Source organism: Equus quagga, unplaced genomic scaffold, assembly GCF_021613505.1.
Source record: "Equus quagga isolate Etosha38 unplaced genomic scaffold, UCLA_HA_Equagga_1.0 HiC_scaffold_5238_RagTag, whole genome shotgun sequence".
Classification (NCBI taxonomy): domain Eukaryota; kingdom Metazoa; phylum Chordata; class Mammalia; order Perissodactyla; family Equidae; genus Equus; species Equus quagga.
In genome coordinates, this window is record NW_025793998.1 from 12,444 (window position 1) to 29,875 (window position 17,432).

Genomic DNA, 17,432 nt, shown 5'->3' on the forward strand with positions numbered 1-17,432 from the left:
TACAGCTATATAATTTCAATCCTAAATACTTCAGTCGTCATGGCTGTTTTTTCCAAAATAAAACTTACTACATAACTCCAAAATTTTTTCACACTTCATCTAACTAACGGTAATTTTAATATTTTCAATATCCATTCCATATTCAATTTTCCCCAATCTGTCTACAACTGACTCACAAAAAAATGCTATTTCAATCATGAGCCAATAGAGGACCACCCTTCGCATTTAGTGGCACAGTTCAGGTTTAACCCTTAACTTCTTCGGGCTACGGCTCAGAGAGCACATCATTCTCCAGCTTTCTGAAAAGCGGAGGCGCTGAGAGAACAACCTCAAAAGGGGCGCCGAGGCCTATGGGAAATGTAGTCTTGAATCCTTCTGGCTCACCGCGCGGCACTGGGAAGGGGAGTCCGGGCCCCCTCTGCGCATGTGCAGCCGTAGCCCCGCCTCCTCCCTCGTCTTCTCCAGACTCCGCGGTTACCGTAAGTTGCCTGAGTCTCCTCAGAAAGTAAACGGCGCGCCTGGGGTGAGAGTGAGGGGGAACCCTAAGGGCGGGAGGTCTGGGGCCCCCGTCGCCCCCAGCGCCATGTGTGTGCCCAGGCCGGACCTCGGCGGGGTGGCCGGTGGGGGACCTCGGGCTCCCGGGGCGCAGGTGCGGCGGAGCCCGTCAGGAGTGGGCGCTGGGGCGGCCCGGGCGTGCGGGGACCGTGTGCCCGGCTCTCCTGCAGCCCGACGCCAGAAAAGCCCACGTCGGCGGCGGGAGGCCGGTTAAAACGCGGACGGGGCCCGAGTCTGCGGGGCAGCCGAGCTCCGAAGCCCGAAAGGCCCGGTCAGTCCCGGCTCTGTCACCTGTGAGCAGGGGCGACAGAAGGGCCTGGGTCAGCGTGCTCATGTGGACGTGAGGTTAATAGCGCCGTCTCACGGCGTCGTTTTGAGCCTTAGGTCGGAGTCATCGTTGTACAGTATTTAGACGAGGGCCGGGTAGGAAGCCCTGGGTAAGGGACAGCTGCTGCCGTAGTTGGAAGTCAGTTTGTTGGTGTCGCTGGATGGCCTGATGTGCCCTCACGACCGCTTCCCCAGCAGCCGAGGCTCAGGTCAGTGGCGGATGTGCTCGGTCAGGAGGTCGCAGCGCGGGATTTGGGTTCAAGGGCAGGTGGCTTCCCTTCAGCCTCAGGCTTTGTCTGATGTCACACCCGCCCAAGACTGGCACTGCGGCCTTCCCAGCTCTTAGGAACATGGCCTGTCCCCACATCCCCAGGGATGTAAGGGAAGGGATGTGGATGGAATCCCACCATGTGTCACATGTACCCTGGGGTTTCTAGTGTCTCTTCAGGTCCCTTGGGTCAGACAGAGGGGCCTGGCCCCTTCTGCACTGACAAGATGTCCTTTAAGTCTGATATTATAGTGAATTTTAAGAGTCAGTCTTTGGCCTCTAAAGTGAATTTATTTCCCAGATCCACGTGCCAGTTTCTTTCAACATAGCAACCCTTGTGAGGCAGGAAGCAGGGGCCTCTGTGCAGGCGTCTTACCTGGAGGAGAGCACCCCTCTGACCTTAGACCTCTCTCCAGAGCTTCAGAGCGGAGACAGAAGAGCCCAGAAAGAGCAGGTCCTAGATTTGCAAGGTCAGAAGCCGTTCTGATCTCCTTGCCCAAAATGAGCCAGACTTGGTGATGATGCCACCTTCAGGAGCCACCACACCATGTGACAGTGGGGGGTTTGGGCCGTCCCTGAGAAGAGCAGATGAGCTGGGGTGGCCCAGGGGCAGTCTGCTCAGGAAAGGCTGCTTTGTTGGGGAGCTTGTGAGGGCGAGGTCCGGGGGACAGGGACAACCAGGCAGAGGGCGGGGGTTCTGGCTCTGGTCCCCTTAAATGGCCCCTGCTCTTTACAGAGGCTGCGCTGCTGTCAGACGTGTCCATCACCACATGTGACATTAATGACATCATCCTGACCTCGCAGGATCCCAGAATAATGATGCTTGAAGGATTTTCCAAAGTCATCTACTTGCAACTCTCTTGAAAACTTTGAAGACATTGGGCCTGAAAGTTTCAGTGACTTGTCCAGGGAAACCTGATTTGTGACAGAGTCAGAAGGAAAACTGCAGTTCCCTCTCTCATAAATAAGTCACCAAAAGTATCTTATCAAAGGGGCCTTCTGAGGAATACATCCCTGCTGAAACGAACAATTAAAAAAGTTCCTGCCTTCAGGCATCCCATCTCTTTTCTGTGAATTGTCTGTACCAAGAGGTGAATAGTATTACTGAGAAAAATAGATAAATGATGTATACTGACTATTTTTCTTCTAAGTTAATTTTAATGAAAGAATGGTCTCTTATCCTTTCGTGTAGTTTAATTCAACTAATCTGTTGTTTTTATTTCTTGCTGTTAGAAGGACCCATGCGTTATTATTAATATTTTTTTTAGGAAGATTAGCCCTGAGCTGACTGCTGCCAATCCTCCTCTTTTTGCTGAGGAAGACTGGCCCTGAGCTAACATCTGCCCATCTTCCTCTACTTTGTATGTGGGACGCCTACCACAGCATGGCTTGCCAAGCAGTGCCATGTCCGCACCCGGAATCTGAACTGGGAAACCCCAGACCACCGAAGTGGAACATGCGCGCTTAACCGCTGCGCCACTGGGCTGGCCCCCGTGCATTATTATTAAATCAATCAAGAAAAGTTTATATTCATTCATTAAAAAACTGCAGATGATCATTTCAGAGTCACACAAAGACAGGTGGTGCTGCCTGTCTGTCATCCTCCTCATGCCTTTTCCAGGCACAGATGGCCCTATGTCTAGGGGAGGATGATCCCCAGCTGAGGTGCTGAGATGTGGGGAGGTGACTCTAGGAGCTGTGGCAGGTCAAATCTCAGGACCCCTGTCTTCTTTCTGTCCCCTTAGCTGAGCCACAGTTCTCTACACTCGCCCAGGAGCCACAGAAAGTGAACGTCCCTCAGGTGAGCGCTTTCTCCATTCCCCACTTTGTATTGTAAGGGATTTATAGGTTTAGAAGGATCCATGCATGAAATGGAAAAAAGACAAATAGAAATAGATCAAGTCAATCTAGAGGGAAAATATACCCTGTCTGACTATTAACTATGATGTTTGCTGTCAGCTTTTGTAAGTGACCTTGTCAGGGTAAGTAGGTTCCCTCCGGGCACCAGTTTGCTGAGATTTCATGTTAGTCATGACTGCAATGCATTATATTGATTCCCTTTGTGCAGCTATTGGAGTAAAGCTATAGTTTATTTCCTTCTATCTATGGATACTGTAAACGGTACAATGGATTTTCTAATATGAGCTTGAATTCCTGTATAGACCCTAGTTGTTAAGTGTGGTAAGTTGCTTCTTACATATTTTCCTAGGGCTTTTTGCTAATATTCTATTTAGGATTTTTATTTCTGTATCCACAGGTCGGATTAGACTCTACTTTCTAGTTTCTCTGTTCAATTATGGTATCAAGGTCACAGTCTCATAAAAGAAAATGGTTCTGCTCCTTTTCTTTTCTAATAATTTAGATAAGGAAATTGTGTTACATATAGCTTTTGTGAAACTCACCTGTAAATTTGAGCCTTATGAAGACTTTCTGTGTGAAGATTTTGATTAATTTATTCATCATAAGGCTATACCAGATTTGTATTTTTTTCTTGGTATGACTTTGGTCATTACATTTTCATAGAAAACTGTTCATTTTTATGTATGTTTTTCAGTGTATTTTCATGAATTGATTGATATTATTCTCTTAAGGTTTCAGTCTTTTATCCATTGTATCCATAATTTTCTTTTCTGATCAGCTTTTAAATTCTGTTTTAGTATAAAGCTGCTAATCAGAAAAGGACAAAATGTGTTCTAGTTGGTTCAATCTGAAACCTAGAATTTCAGTATTGGGGGTCTTGATATTTTGTGCTGGCAGTGGACTGTAAACATCGGGAGTAGAGGAACAGGCCCTTGCCATATTGTGCTCTCTAGCTCTGCACAGCCCCCTTGTCAGCACCATTTGCTGCAAGACTATCCTTTCTCCATTGAATTACCTTGGCACCTCTGTGGGAAATCAACCAGCAACGTAGGTATGGTCTGTTTCAGACTCTGTTCACGTCTTCTTTGTTTTTTTTAACTTTGCCATCCCTGATGGTGCATTTGGTGCTTCTGTCGTAGAGGGAATCCTGGGCTGGTAGACTGGTCTTTTTTTTTTAAAGCTTGGCACCTGAGCTAACAACTGTTGCCAATTTTATTTTCTTTCTTCTCCTCCCCAAAGCCCCCCAGTACATAGTTGTATATTCTAGTTGTAGGTCTCTCTGGTTGCGCTGTGTGGGATGCTGCCGCAGGATGGCCTGGTGTGCAGCGCTAGGTTCACTCCCAGGATCCAAACTGGCAAAACCCTGGGCTGCCAAAGCAGAGTGCGTGAACTTAACCACTCAGCCACAGGGCTGGCCCCTGTTCACTTCTGATGGTCTGTGTTAATCCTATTGCTAATACCACACTGTCTTGATGAGTGTCTCTTCAGTAAGTCTTGAAATCAGGTAATGAAAGTCTTCCAACTTTGTTTTTTTTAAAAATTGTTTTGGATATTCTAGGTCCTTTGAATCTTTACAGAATGTTTTAAAAATCAGCTTTCTTATCTCAAAAGAATCTGCTGAGATTTTGGTTTTCATTGCACAGACTCGGAGAATTTGTAGTATAGATCAATTTGGGGAGAAATTACATCCTGATCATGAGTCTTCTAGTTTATGAACGCAGTATCTCTCTCCATTTAGTTCGGTAATACAGAGGGTTTAGGTTTTTATCCTTCTGAGTCAAAAGGAGAGTTTAGACTTAGAGTTGAAAAGAATAACTCTGTCTGCTGTTTGAAAATAGACTCTAGTGGGGCAGTCCTGGAAGTAGATACAATGTAGGAGGCCATTTCTGTAGTCCTAGCAAGGAATGATGATCATAAGGCCATTAGTTAACTTTGAAGTGGTTGGGTTGTGGGTGTGATTGAGGGTAGAGCCAAGAGTCTGGGGGAGTGTGTTTCCTCCTCACAACCTTGCAAATAGAGTGTGCATCAAACTGGATTTTCACCAGTGTGACTTACAACTGATCTCAGTTTAGTTCTGTAAGCTTTGCTCTTCTCATGAATAGGTGGGGCATCGTTGTTTTTTGTTGATAGTTCACTGTAGTTCTTTGTTGTTGAACCCTTTATCCCTTATCCATTCTCATATTTATGTGCTGATTTTAATGACTGTATCCAGTATACCCTTATAGCCCTTTTTCTGTGAAATAAATTGTAGAATATTCCTGCAGTTTTTTGTATTTTTATCTTGCTCACGATTTAACAAAAGTTTTTTTTGTTATTATTTTTGGTGAGGAAAATTGTCCCTGAGCTAACATCTGTTGCCAGTCTTCCTCTTTTTGCTTGAGGAAGATTGTCCCTAAACTAATATCTGTGCCAATCTTCCTCTATTTTATATGGGCTGCCACCACAGTGTGGCTTAATGAGCGGTGTGTAGGTCTGTGCCTGGGATCTGAAACCGTGAACCCCAGGCCACTGAAGTGGAGCGCACGATCTTAACCACTACACTGCCAGGCCAGCCCTGGCATTTGATTTTTATGTTGTCAAATTTAGCATCTTTTTCTTTTCTGATTCCTGGATTTTCAGTCATAGTTGGGCATTTCCCACTCTAACGTTGTAAAATCATTTTCTGTGTAGTCCTCTAGAATGTGATTTTATTTCTTGCATTTCAATCTTGAATGCATTTTATTTTATCCTGCTCTGGCTTGAGAGATCTGACTATCTTTTCCCAGGTGGCCTCCAGCTATCCCTGTGACATTAGTCTCCAGCCTTTCCTTGCTCATTTGAATGATATCGCCTGTGTTCAAACGGGAAGTTTACTCTGTTAATCGTTCTTCCCACCACACACTTTGTTCCAGGTCTTGTTCACTTGAAGCTTGGACTTCTTTCTGGGTTCTCATCAGTGCCTTGCTCCTTCTTGCCCACTTCTCTGTTTGCATTAGATTGTGGGCTACATTGTCCTGTCTTTGTTATCTAATACGACCTTACCCTCTGTCTTCCAAAATTTGTTCAACTTTTTGGGTAGCCTTCTGGGATGTTTCTCTGCAATCCTTTTTTGTTGTACTTTTATAGTAGGTTTTGTATTTTATCTGAGTGTGTTTATGGAGGCAGGGGATGTAAATGTCTGTGCCCAAGCTATTCCCTTGAACTAGAGGAGTCATTAATGCTTCTAAATCTCTCTTCTCTTAATTTCCAGTACTTTAATCTTTATGCTTTCTCATTCCACCAGTTAGAAATTCTTTCTCACCCTTCATGGCCTGTTCATTTTATGCTTGCCTCTTCAATTTTGCTATTTCCCTGAATTCTGTATTTAGTGCCTTTTCTCTCCTCAGTTTCTATGTCCTTTCTCAACCAGGCCTTTTTCTCTGATGACTTCAGTTGCCATCTAAATGACTGATGTCTCCTAAATTCTAATTTTTGTTTTAGACCTCCCTCTCTGTTTCAAAAGCATGCAATAATAGTGAAATAAATAATTCCATTTGTATGTTCTACCAGCATTTTGGGTACAAATGAAAAACATCTGCCTCACCGTGACCCAACCTCTGACTCTTATTTATTCTTTTGGTCTCTGTGTATGGCATCAGCATCCACCCATTTGCTTGTGGAGCATCTCTGTGTGTAGTTGCACAAGAAAATGATGACCAGATTTTGTTTTCTGTAAGAATTAGTTTCCCATTCTTTATCTTTGTTGCTTTGCCTTAATATCATAATTTCTTAAATTAGGTTTTTTGTTTTGCTGCTTAAGACCTTGTCCACTATTCATATAGAGCAGTGGTTGCAAGCTGCAGTCAGTTTTCCTCCCCAGGAGACATTTGGCAATGTTTGGAGATAGTTTTGATTGTCACAACTGGGGATGCTGCTGGCAACCAATCAGTAGAAGACAGGGATACTGAAAAAGATCGTAAAATACACAGCACAGTCTTCCACAAAAATAGCATCGTCTGGTCCACAGTGTTGGTAATGCCATGTTGAGGAAATCCTGTTCTAGAGCATTGCTCCTGAAATAAAACTCCAGTGATGTTTAATGCCTCCCTGGGCTTACATGCGTCTCCTGCTGGTTTCCTATTACCCAGAAGAGATCTCCAGGCTGGGGTGTGTATACTCTGCAGAGTGCTCAGTGTAATCCATTGGTGTATGGGAAATATATACAAGAATCCTGTTTATAATAACTTTACCTAAAAAAATAAGGCATTAAGGTTTCTCATTATTATATTAAGTGACAATATACGTATATAAAATAAAAATAAATATAAATAAATCGGCATGAGAATAATTTTTTTTTTTACTGATGATGTACGTCTCCTCAAAGTATAAGACAGAATTAGGGCCCCGTGATGGTCATCCTTTATAGCATTTTGTTTTAAATTGTAAACAGTAAACATAGTAAGACTTAGTTTCTAAAAGTGTTCTCTATGTCACTGCTTCTGGACCCTCACATTGAATAGAAATGTGCTATCGCAGGTATCAGTGTCATTCAAGGATGTGACTGCGGAATTCCCCAGGAGGAGTGGCAGCAGGTGGAGTCTGCACAGAGGACCCTGTACAGAGATGTGATGATGCTGGAGAACTACAGTGGCCTTGTCTCGGTGGGTGAGCAGACCTTACCATGTGACTCCCTTTAGTCTGCAGATTTTGCTTTTTCTTTTTTAACTATTAACCAGTTTTGTCGAGGTGTGTATAAGAGAAAATAAAACTCAGCACTTTTCAGTGTACAAGTGAGTGAGGTTTCAAAAATGATATAATAGATGACCATTATCAAAATCATGATTTGGAATATTTCCGTCATCCCAGAAAGATCCTTGTACTCCTTTACGGTAAGTCCCCTCCCTCCACCCCTACCTCTCTGATGCCTGAGAACAATCACTGGTCTGTTTTCTATTGCAGTAGTTTTGCCTTTTCTCCACTTTCATATCAATGGAATCACAGACTCTTTTTGTGTATGAGAAAGATTGGCTCTGAGCTAACATCTTTTGCCAATCCTCCTCTTTTTACTTGAGGAAGATTTTAGTTGAGCTAACATCTGTGCCAATCTTCCTCTATTTTATGTGGGCTGCCACCACAGCGTGGCTTGATGAGTGATGCTAGGTCCATGCCTGGTATCCGAACCCATGAACCCCAGGCCACCAAAGCAGAGCCCACGAACTTAACCACTATGCCACCGGGCCAGCCCCAAGTATAGGCTGTCGTTTGTCTGGCTTCTTTTACTCAGCAGAATGCTTTTGAGACTCATGCATGTATGTGAATCATTAGTTTATTCTTTCTGTTCTGAGTAGTGTTCCCTTGTGTGCATGAACCACAGTTTGTTTTCCTTTCAGTTGATGGACACATGGCCTTTTTTCCATTTGGGGCAATTATGAGTAAAGCTGCAATGAATATTTACAAACGATTTTTTGTGTCAACGTGTTTTCATTTCTCTTGTGTAAATACCTAGGACTGGGCTTGCTGGGTCTTCTGGTAAGTTTATCTGTAACTCTGTGAGAAGCTACAAATGTGTCCAAGCTGGCTCTACTGTTTTTCATGCCTATAAGCAATGTCTGAGAGTTCTCACTGCTCTCTGGTTACCAACAGATGCTCTGGTAAGTCTTAATTTTAGCCATTCTAGTTGGTGTCTGGTTGTATCTTACTGAGTTTTAATTCGCATTTCCCTGGTGACTGAGTGTTGAACTTCTTTTCATTTGCTTTTTAACCATTTATAATCTCCTTTAATGAAGTGTCTGATCAAATATTTAGCCTATTTTTTATTGTGTTTACTTTCTTTTGGTCTTGTTGAGTTGAAGAAGTTCAGACCTTTATCAAATGTATTTTTGCAAACTTTTTTCTCCATCTCTAGCTTGCCTTTTTAAGAAGAAAATGTTTTCAGATTATTTTTGGCTTTTACATATACTTTGTAAATAACTTTTTATGTGACATAATTATAGATTCACAGGAATTAGCACAGTTGTACTCTTCACAAGTTTCCCCCAATGGTTATGTCTTAGATAACCATAATATAGTCTCAACACCGGTAAACAGACACTGGTACAATGTGTGTGAATAGCTTAGGGCCATTTTATCACATGTGGAGATTCGTGTAACCATCACCACAATCAAGATACAGAATTGTTCTATCACCACAAAGGGTTCTCTCGTGCTGCCTCTTTATAATCATACCTGTCCTTCTCCCACACCTTCGCTAATCCTGCCCACTACTTATTAGGTCTTCAGCTCTATAATTTTTCCATTTCAAGAATGTTATATAAATGGAATCATAGACTATTTGATGTGAGATTGAGATCAATCCAAGTTGTAGTGTGTATCAGTTGTTTCTTTTATTACTACATAGTATTCCACTGTGTGAATGTGTTGTAGTTTGTTTAGCCATTCATCTATTGAAGAACTTCTTGGTTCTTTCTTGTCTTGGGCTTTAATGAATAAAGCTGCTATGAATGTTCGTGTTCAGGTTTTTAGGTGAACATAAATTATTATTTCTCTGGGATAAATGCCCAGGAGTGTGATTGGTGTTGTATGGCAAGTATATATTTTGTTCTTTAAGAAACTGCCAAACTGTTTTTCAGAGTGGGAGTACCATTTTGCATTTCCAGCAGCATTGTATGAGAAAGCCAGTTACTTCCTGTCCTTCCTAGTACTTGGTATTGCCACTATTTTTTGTATTTGTGGTTATGTTATAATAGGTGTATAGTGATATCTCCTCATGGTCTTAATTTGCATTTCCTTAATGCCTGGTGATGTTAAAAATCTTTTCAGTGTTCATATGCCATCTGTATATCCTTAGACAGTAAGATGTCTGTTCATGGCTTTTGTGCCTTTTTTCCATCTTTATTGACACATAATGACAAATAAAAATTGTATATATTTGAGGTGTACAACTTGATGTCTTGATACAGGTATATATTATGAATTAATTGCCACAATAAAGCTAATTAACATATCCATCACCTGACATAGTTACCTTTATTTCTTTGTGGTGAGAATACTTAAGATCTATCCTCTTGGTAAATCTCAAGAATATAGTACAATGCTGTTACCTATAGTCACATTGCTGTACATTAGATCTCCATAACTTACTCGTCTTGCATAACTGAACTTTGTGCCCCATTTCCCATCACTGCAGCCCCTGGAAACCACCATTCTACTTTCTGTTTCTATGAGTTTGACTGTTTTAGATTGCACTGAGATCCCACAGTATTTGTCTTTCTGTGACTGGCTTATTTCCCTTAGTGTAATGCCCTCAAGTTTTATCCATGTGGTGCAAATGTCAGGATTTCTGTCTTTTCTGTTTGGCTGAATAATATTCCATTGTGTGTATATATACCACATCTTCTTTACTTATTCATCCATCAGCAGACATTTAGATTATTTCCATATCTTGGCTGTTGTGAATAATGCTGCAGTGAACGTGGGAGTGCAGATATCTCTTTGAGATCTTGATTTCTTTTCCTTTGGATATATACCCAGAAGTGGAATTGGTGGATCATAGGGTAGTTTTATTTTTAGTTTTTGAGGAACCTTCATACTGTCTTCAGATGGCTCTACCAATTCAGATTCTCATCAACAGTGTACAAGGGTTCCGTTTTCTCCACATCTTCACCAATACTTGTCTTTTGTCTTTTGGTAATCACCATTCTCTAACAGGTGTGAGGTGATATCTCACTGTGGTTTTGATTTGCATTTCTCTGAGGATTAGTGATGTTGAGCACATTTTCATAAACTTGTTGGCTATTTGTATAGCTTTTGAGAAATGTCAGCCTAGATCTTTTGCCTATTTTTTTAATCTGGTTATTTGCTTTTTAGCTATTGAATTGTATGATTTCCTTATGTATTTTGGATATTTACGCCTTATAATTATTATTATAATTTGCACATATTTTCTCCCCGTCTATAAGTTGCCTTTTCACTTTGTTGATTGTTTTCTTTGCTGTACAGAAGCATTTTAATTTGATGCAATCTCACTTGTTTATTTTTGTTTTCATTGCCTGTGCTTTTGGTGTTATATCCAAAAACCATTACCAAGTCTGATATCAAGGAGCTTTTTCCCTCTGTTTTCTTTTAGGAGTTGCCAAGGTCAACAATGACTTCCTTACAGCTAAACCTAATAGACATCTTTCCATCTTTGTCTCACTTGACCTTACAGCGGCTGTGGATGATGATAATGTCCTCTTGGAGACACTATCTTTGCTAAACTTTGAGAACTCAGTAGTCTTCTGGTTTTTCTCCCGTGCATATTCAATTGTAGTACATTGTTTTAGATTTTACAAAGGTGCCCAAAACTCAGCACTCCTCAACTGAACTTGCAGTCTTTCTCTGCAGATACTTTTTCTCCTATGTCCTCCTTCAAAATGAATGCCTCCAATTTGCATAGATGCTAAAGCTAAAGACTCAAGCAACATCTTTGAATCTTCCCTCTCTCTTAGTATCCAATGTCTCATCCCACCACCAACCAGTCAGTCAGTGCTGATTATGACAGTCTCTAAATAGCTCTCAAATAGTTTCACTTTTCTGCATCCTTTCTGAAACCACCCTAGTCCTAATAACCAACCAAATAACTGAATTATCTTAATGACCTTATGCTTCTGAGCCTTGATATCTTGGTTTGTAAAATGGGGCAATTAGAATGAACACCAAGTATCTTCTTTCTCTATATTCTGTGATTATAAGAATTTAAAGCTAAGGAGAGGCTCAGGGAAAAATCAATTCTAGTGCTTTGGGAGATGATCTCACTTTCTCCATTTATTTATTTATTCATGCATTTATTTATCCTTCCTTCCTTAATCCCTTCCTCCCTCCCTCCCTCCTTCTGGGAGCATGCAAACTTAACTACTCAGCCCTGGGGCCAGCCCTGCACTTTCTCCATTTAAATTAACTCTTGGGGTGACTCAGATTGTGCCTCATATCCTCCCATAGCACTGCTTTGTAGGACAGTCTCAGGGTCTTCGTGACAATTTATAATGAGGCCCTTTTTCTTAAATAGGAATCTGCTTTATGCCACGTTTTAAACTCTAGAAAATATTTTAAAATCAGATTCTAATGTTGGTAACAATTTTACCTTGCTTTGTTAATTTGTCTGCAAGCTCCTACTGAAAATGTCACATGAAACAAAAAGGTCCTATGTAAAAATTTAGTCCATCTTTGTTAACTCCCTCTTGAGAGTATATAAAAAAACCTGGATAACAGGAGAATGTTGATGAAGATTGGGGGGAGGGGCAGTGATGAAGGAGTTTGGCTGATTTTCAGCAGAAGTAAGGTGAGAATAAAAGCATTATAAAAGAAGAGTAAAGGATTTAGGTTAGGGCTTTCTATGAAAAAAATTAAAAACCATAAGCAGATGGAAAAAGTTGTGATATGATATGGCAGATTCCACTAATCAGTTTAATAGACAGCCATTTTAATGGCAGAGAGAGTAGAATGCAAAGTGAGAAATTGGAAAATGTCAAGGAGGCAAGAGCCAGAAAAGTCAAGGGGGTCCCTTCCTGTCCTGAGGATTCTTTTGGTTCTGCAGTGCATTAGCCCAGCTGAGTGAAGACCTGGGGAGGATATCATATATGCTCTAAAAGGGGCATCCATCAGCTGCAGGAACATGTGCCGTCTCTCCCCAAAGCTCATTAGCAGATTGGTCATTACTCTCATTAAGAATTAATTTTCTAATTCCAGGGATGGAACTCTCCTCTGCTTGAGTCAGGTTTCACGCAAAAACAGACGCACTTGGTGTGGATAAAACACAAGTGATGGTTACTGCTGCCTCCCATCTTCCCAGGACCCAGTGGGAAGGAAAAGGGAGGTTCTCTAGCAAAAAGCAGAGCTAAGGGTGGAGTTTTCCAGCTCTCCAGGCTGGGTGCAGGTCCCACGAATGAGGGAGAAGTGCGATGCCATCTTGCTGGCAGCCTGAGACCTTGAGAAAACTAGGTACTTCTGATCTGGTTAGGGAAGACACAGTACTTCCAACAGCCACTGCCACAGGGCAACAGCAGCATCACAGATGAGATGAGGATCCTGTTACCTCAGGACCTCCCAAGGAGCGAGAGTTTGGGCTCCTACCATTTCTTGGGATAACTTGTTCCTGGCCCTTTGGAAAATGCCCAGACATCCCAAGGCTAGACTTCTAAGGAAAAGTAACTTGCCAGTCCCCTTAAAATATGTAACTAAAAGCTATCTACACTTTTATATTTTAAATATATTGTTGGGGCTTCATTTCAAATTGGTATACTGTAAAACTGTTTCAGATAGCTTTAAATCCAAGGCAGTGGCTTTCAAACTCCTTTGACAGCAACTTACAAAAAAAAAAGTGAAATAATTTTTATATAAACCACTATACAGACACACACACACAAAACTAATACAAAAGTTTTATGAAACTTTACTTCCCCTTATTACATGTGATACCCTCTAATATTATCTACTCCATTTTGTTTCATTGTTTATTAAGTGCTTGTCATAATCTAGTCACATAGGTCAGGACGTGCAGTTTGAAAAACACTCTTCTCAAATTATGGATTCCACGTACTCTAGCTGGTAGTCTCTTGTCCAGATTTTTAAAAGGCTCATCAAAAAGCAGGATTTGCTAAAGGAACTTCAGTCCCCATTACAGCACTGTCTTTGGGATTCCTACCATAAGTTTCCAGATGAATAAGCAGCTTTTCCTTTGCAGAATTGTGATGTAAGTTCAAGAGCAAGTGCACAGGACGTAAAATAAGAATAGAGTTGAAAAAGGAGGAACATCTCCAAATGCAATGTGTGTCCCTCTGGAAAACATAAAGCAGCCTAGAGTGAGGTGAGGGAGACAAAACAGAAGAAAAAACTAACAGAGAAAAGATCAAGCTTGCAGCATCATATCTCCAGGCTTTGCAAGGTGCACTTGTACTTTCAACCCCATGAGACAGAGTGATGTTCAGCATGACTCCACTAATCATGTGGCCTTGAGTATCTCAGCAGACATCAGTTAAGTCATTTAAAAGGATAACTGCAACTTAAATTAGTTCATCCTATTTATGCAAAAATGGTAAATTCAAATAAGCAAGGTAATTTGCTTCTATTTATTTCAATTTTAAAATTTTTTTAATCACTTGGCATCTCAAATCAAAGCAAATGGGTAATATTATCAATTATATCTTAAATACGTAAACATATGAACTGATTTAAAACTCTTATTTGATATGCACTTGTTAACATTTGCACTAGAGTAGGGAACCACATTCAAGACTTAAAACTTAAAACAGGGTCATGTCCTTGAAAACAAAAGAACGTCGTCAGAAAAGCCCCCTTGTGAGAATCTAGCAACAGAGTGAGTCCCTAAAATCTGTTAAGCTATTCCACAGGGAAAGTACGGTAGATCACACTAGTTAAGGCAAAACTGTGGAAGCTTATGAAATATTTATCAAGGGAAATGTTTGATAAATAATAAAAATATTCAGTTTTAGGAAGGAGTATGATGAGCTTCAACATGGTTGCACTTATGAGCACAGAACTTTCATAGGAAAGAAAGAAGTAGAAATTTATTGAGTATGTTTTGTCAGGCATCACTAAATACTTTCAAATACATTATAGCATTGGAAACTGGGAATCAGAGATGTTAAGTAACTTGTCCTAGGTCACACAGTGATAAATGACAGAGCTAGAATTTAAACTTGATCTTCTAATTACACATCAGTTTTTTTTCACATTAATCATTTTATCCTGAAGCAGTACTCCAGATATGATAATGCTTAAAATATTTGCTTAAGCATTTCCTAGGATTTCTGATCAAGGTGAATTCAGATTTCAGTTTCAAGGCTAATGAATGATAAAGTGATCTTTAAAATAAAGAAAATAGATTATAAATATGCATGCATTCTGAGTGGCATATGAATCTCTCAAACATTTGATGAAGTGTTCTTCACGTCTCATGTAAGGATGAAAGAAGTTATCTATTGTTGTGTAACAAACCACACCAAAGTGTAGTAGCTTAAAACAGGAACTTTTTATTGTCTCTTATTGTTCTGTGGGTTGGCTGTGGTTGGCCTGACAGTTCTCTCCTGGGGTCTCTTAGGAAGTGCAGTCAGATGTCAGCTGGGACTGCGATCATCTATAGGCTCAACTGGGCTGGACTTCAAGATGGTTCACTTCTAGGATGGCAGGGGATGCTGGCTATCTTACTTGGGGCTGCCAACTTGAGGGCCTACATGTGGCCTCTTTATGTGACTTGGGCTTCTCTCAAAGTGATGGCTGGGTTCCAAAAGAAAGCATCCCAGAAGAAATGTTCCAAAAGACCTAGGCTTCTTATGGCTTAGCTTCAAAAGTCCCAGAAACTCTCTTCCACAGCACTCTGTTGGTTGAGCCAGTCACTGAGGCCTAGGCAGAGGGACGTAGACTCTGCCTTTTGATATGAGAAGCAGCAGGCAATAAGGGAGGGAGGGAGACTGCCCATCTCACCTTAGTCTTTAGCCTCCCATCCTGGCATCTCTACTTTATGCAACTGAGTTAGAAGGGGAAATATATAATACAACTACAATAACACAAATTATTGTGTGGTGTTTTCCTATTTTTTTGGCACTGTCTCTTTCTCTGGAAGCACAGCCCTTCTTAAATGAATGAATAAATGAAAGTCTCTGGTCCTCCCCTTCCCATTCTACTCTTTTGTTCCCTCGTTGCCTCTCTTCTGTTTTCTATCCTTCTTTCTAACTGAAGATAAAGGGTGTAAAAACATTTTTTTTTAAAAGAAGCAATGTACTCTAATCAGTTAATTAGCCTTATGGTTAATTTCTACCCAAATCTACCATTTGATATCTGCCTGACTGATTCAATCATCATTCTATATAGGAAGGTAATAAGATAATTTCTTTAAATGCAGGCAAAGGAACAAGAGGGAAAAACGGGAAAGAAAAAGTAGGTTACCAAAGGAGGAAGGAAAATATAAATGGGAAGTGAAACAAATCAGGAAGGTTGAATGATATTAAACCCAAAAGGCTGAAAAAACAAAAGGAAAGAAGCCAGATTCTCCCCTTATAATACTGTGTCCATCCTGCCTTCCTTTCCAGTCCATTGCCACCCATCGCTAGCCGAGTCTAACCTTGTTTCTTAATGCCTGAATTATTGCTGTGTCATCTTACCTACTCTCCCTGCCTACGGTCTTTATCCTCTTATAAACCATCAAAAGCACCGTTTTCCTCATGGTGCTCCCAATTTAAACAAAAAGAAAAAAAAGAAACACTAAATGACTGCTGAAGAATGAAATCCAATATAAGCATTTGAATGATTTTCATAATCTGACCTAACCTTCCTTGCCATTGTTTCTCAAGTCTTCCCTACATGAAACTATTGACTCAACCAGGACGCTCTACTCACTGAATCCAAATACACAGAAAAATGAGCCTAGATCCCACTGTTTATTACATCATGAAAAATATCAAACCTGAAACAAGGAAAAATAATTAATAAACAGCAAAAATCTGTTTCACAAAGCAGTGTGGCAACATTGTAAGCTTATAATTACAGCACTTGTGGTCCAGATCACTTCTTAGGCATACAGCCTTCTTTTTGTCTTCTGTCCTTTGCTCTAACAGATCCTATCACCAGGAGTTTTCCCTGCTGCTGTCTGCCTTAGCAAATCCTGTCTCACCGGAACCCACAAGAAGTCCTCCTCTTCATGGAAACTGATGGTAGTTGATTAATCTGGAAGAAGTGTGATTAGCAGGATTATTCTGGATCTGAAGTACCTTGTTAACACTACAGCATCTGATTGGCTTCTCTATGGAGACCTAAACACTAAAGTTCCATTTCAGTTTTTACTCTCTAAATTTGTTGAGTATACAGTAGTTTAAAGGACCGTTTCACCCCAGTTTGATAGATAATTCAACTAGCATCCAATCATTTGTACAACTTTGATTTGCAATAATTATGAACAGTAATTAGAGAAACAGTTAAAAAACACCATTGCTAATATAACTCTGGGAGCATGATATAAGTGGGCTTTTTAAAAAATAGGGTATTTGAAGATAATAATGGGTGCAGTCCATGATCAAAGAGATCTTGTGATAAGAGAAGTTTATTTTCAGGTATAATTAAAGCTGTAGATACCATTTTGAAAGTACAGACTTTAGGGAGCAAGGGAAGAGAGTTTTTGAAGCATAGTATAAATCAGGAATAATTTCATTGATGATTATGAAATGCCAACATCCATTTTATTATGAGGAGCTGTCTCCTTTGTAGTTCCATTGATTCCAGGAAAGCATTAGTATAAGACCAAAGGCAGCTTTGCGATGAATGCTTTTGAAGGGTATTAAAGAGTAGAGTGACTGGCAGTTAGCAAACATAAAAGTGAACTAATGAGTGAATGTTCTGATCACCCATAGAAATTGTACACTTCAAAATATCTTATTGAAAAAACTAATTTTCGTTTTCACGTCCAATGTTGAATGTG

At 40.6% G+C, this 17,432-nt stretch overlaps 1 long non-coding RNA gene across 6 annotated transcripts; it reads left to right on the forward strand.

Annotated features, from left to right (window-relative positions):
* The first annotated feature begins 432 nt into the window (after window positions 1-432).
* LOC124232384 (uncharacterized) lies at window positions 433-17,412 on the forward strand. Of its 6 annotated transcripts, none has more exons than XR_006886831.1 (5): window positions 530-826; window positions 1,887-2,241; window positions 2,896-2,951; window positions 7,505-7,629; window positions 16,576-17,412. It is a non-coding gene; the product is annotated as an uncharacterized LOC124232384 (long non-coding RNA). The 6 variants fall into 6 exon arrangements; XR_006886833.1 differs by lacking the exon at window positions 16,576-17,412 and adding an exon at window positions 1,567-1,620 and having other exon boundaries at window positions 7,505-8,023; XR_006886834.1 differs by lacking the exons at window positions 530-826; window positions 16,576-17,412 and adding an exon at window positions 433-479 and having other exon boundaries at window positions 7,505-8,023.
* Window positions 17,413-17,432: the final 20 nt, after the last annotated feature.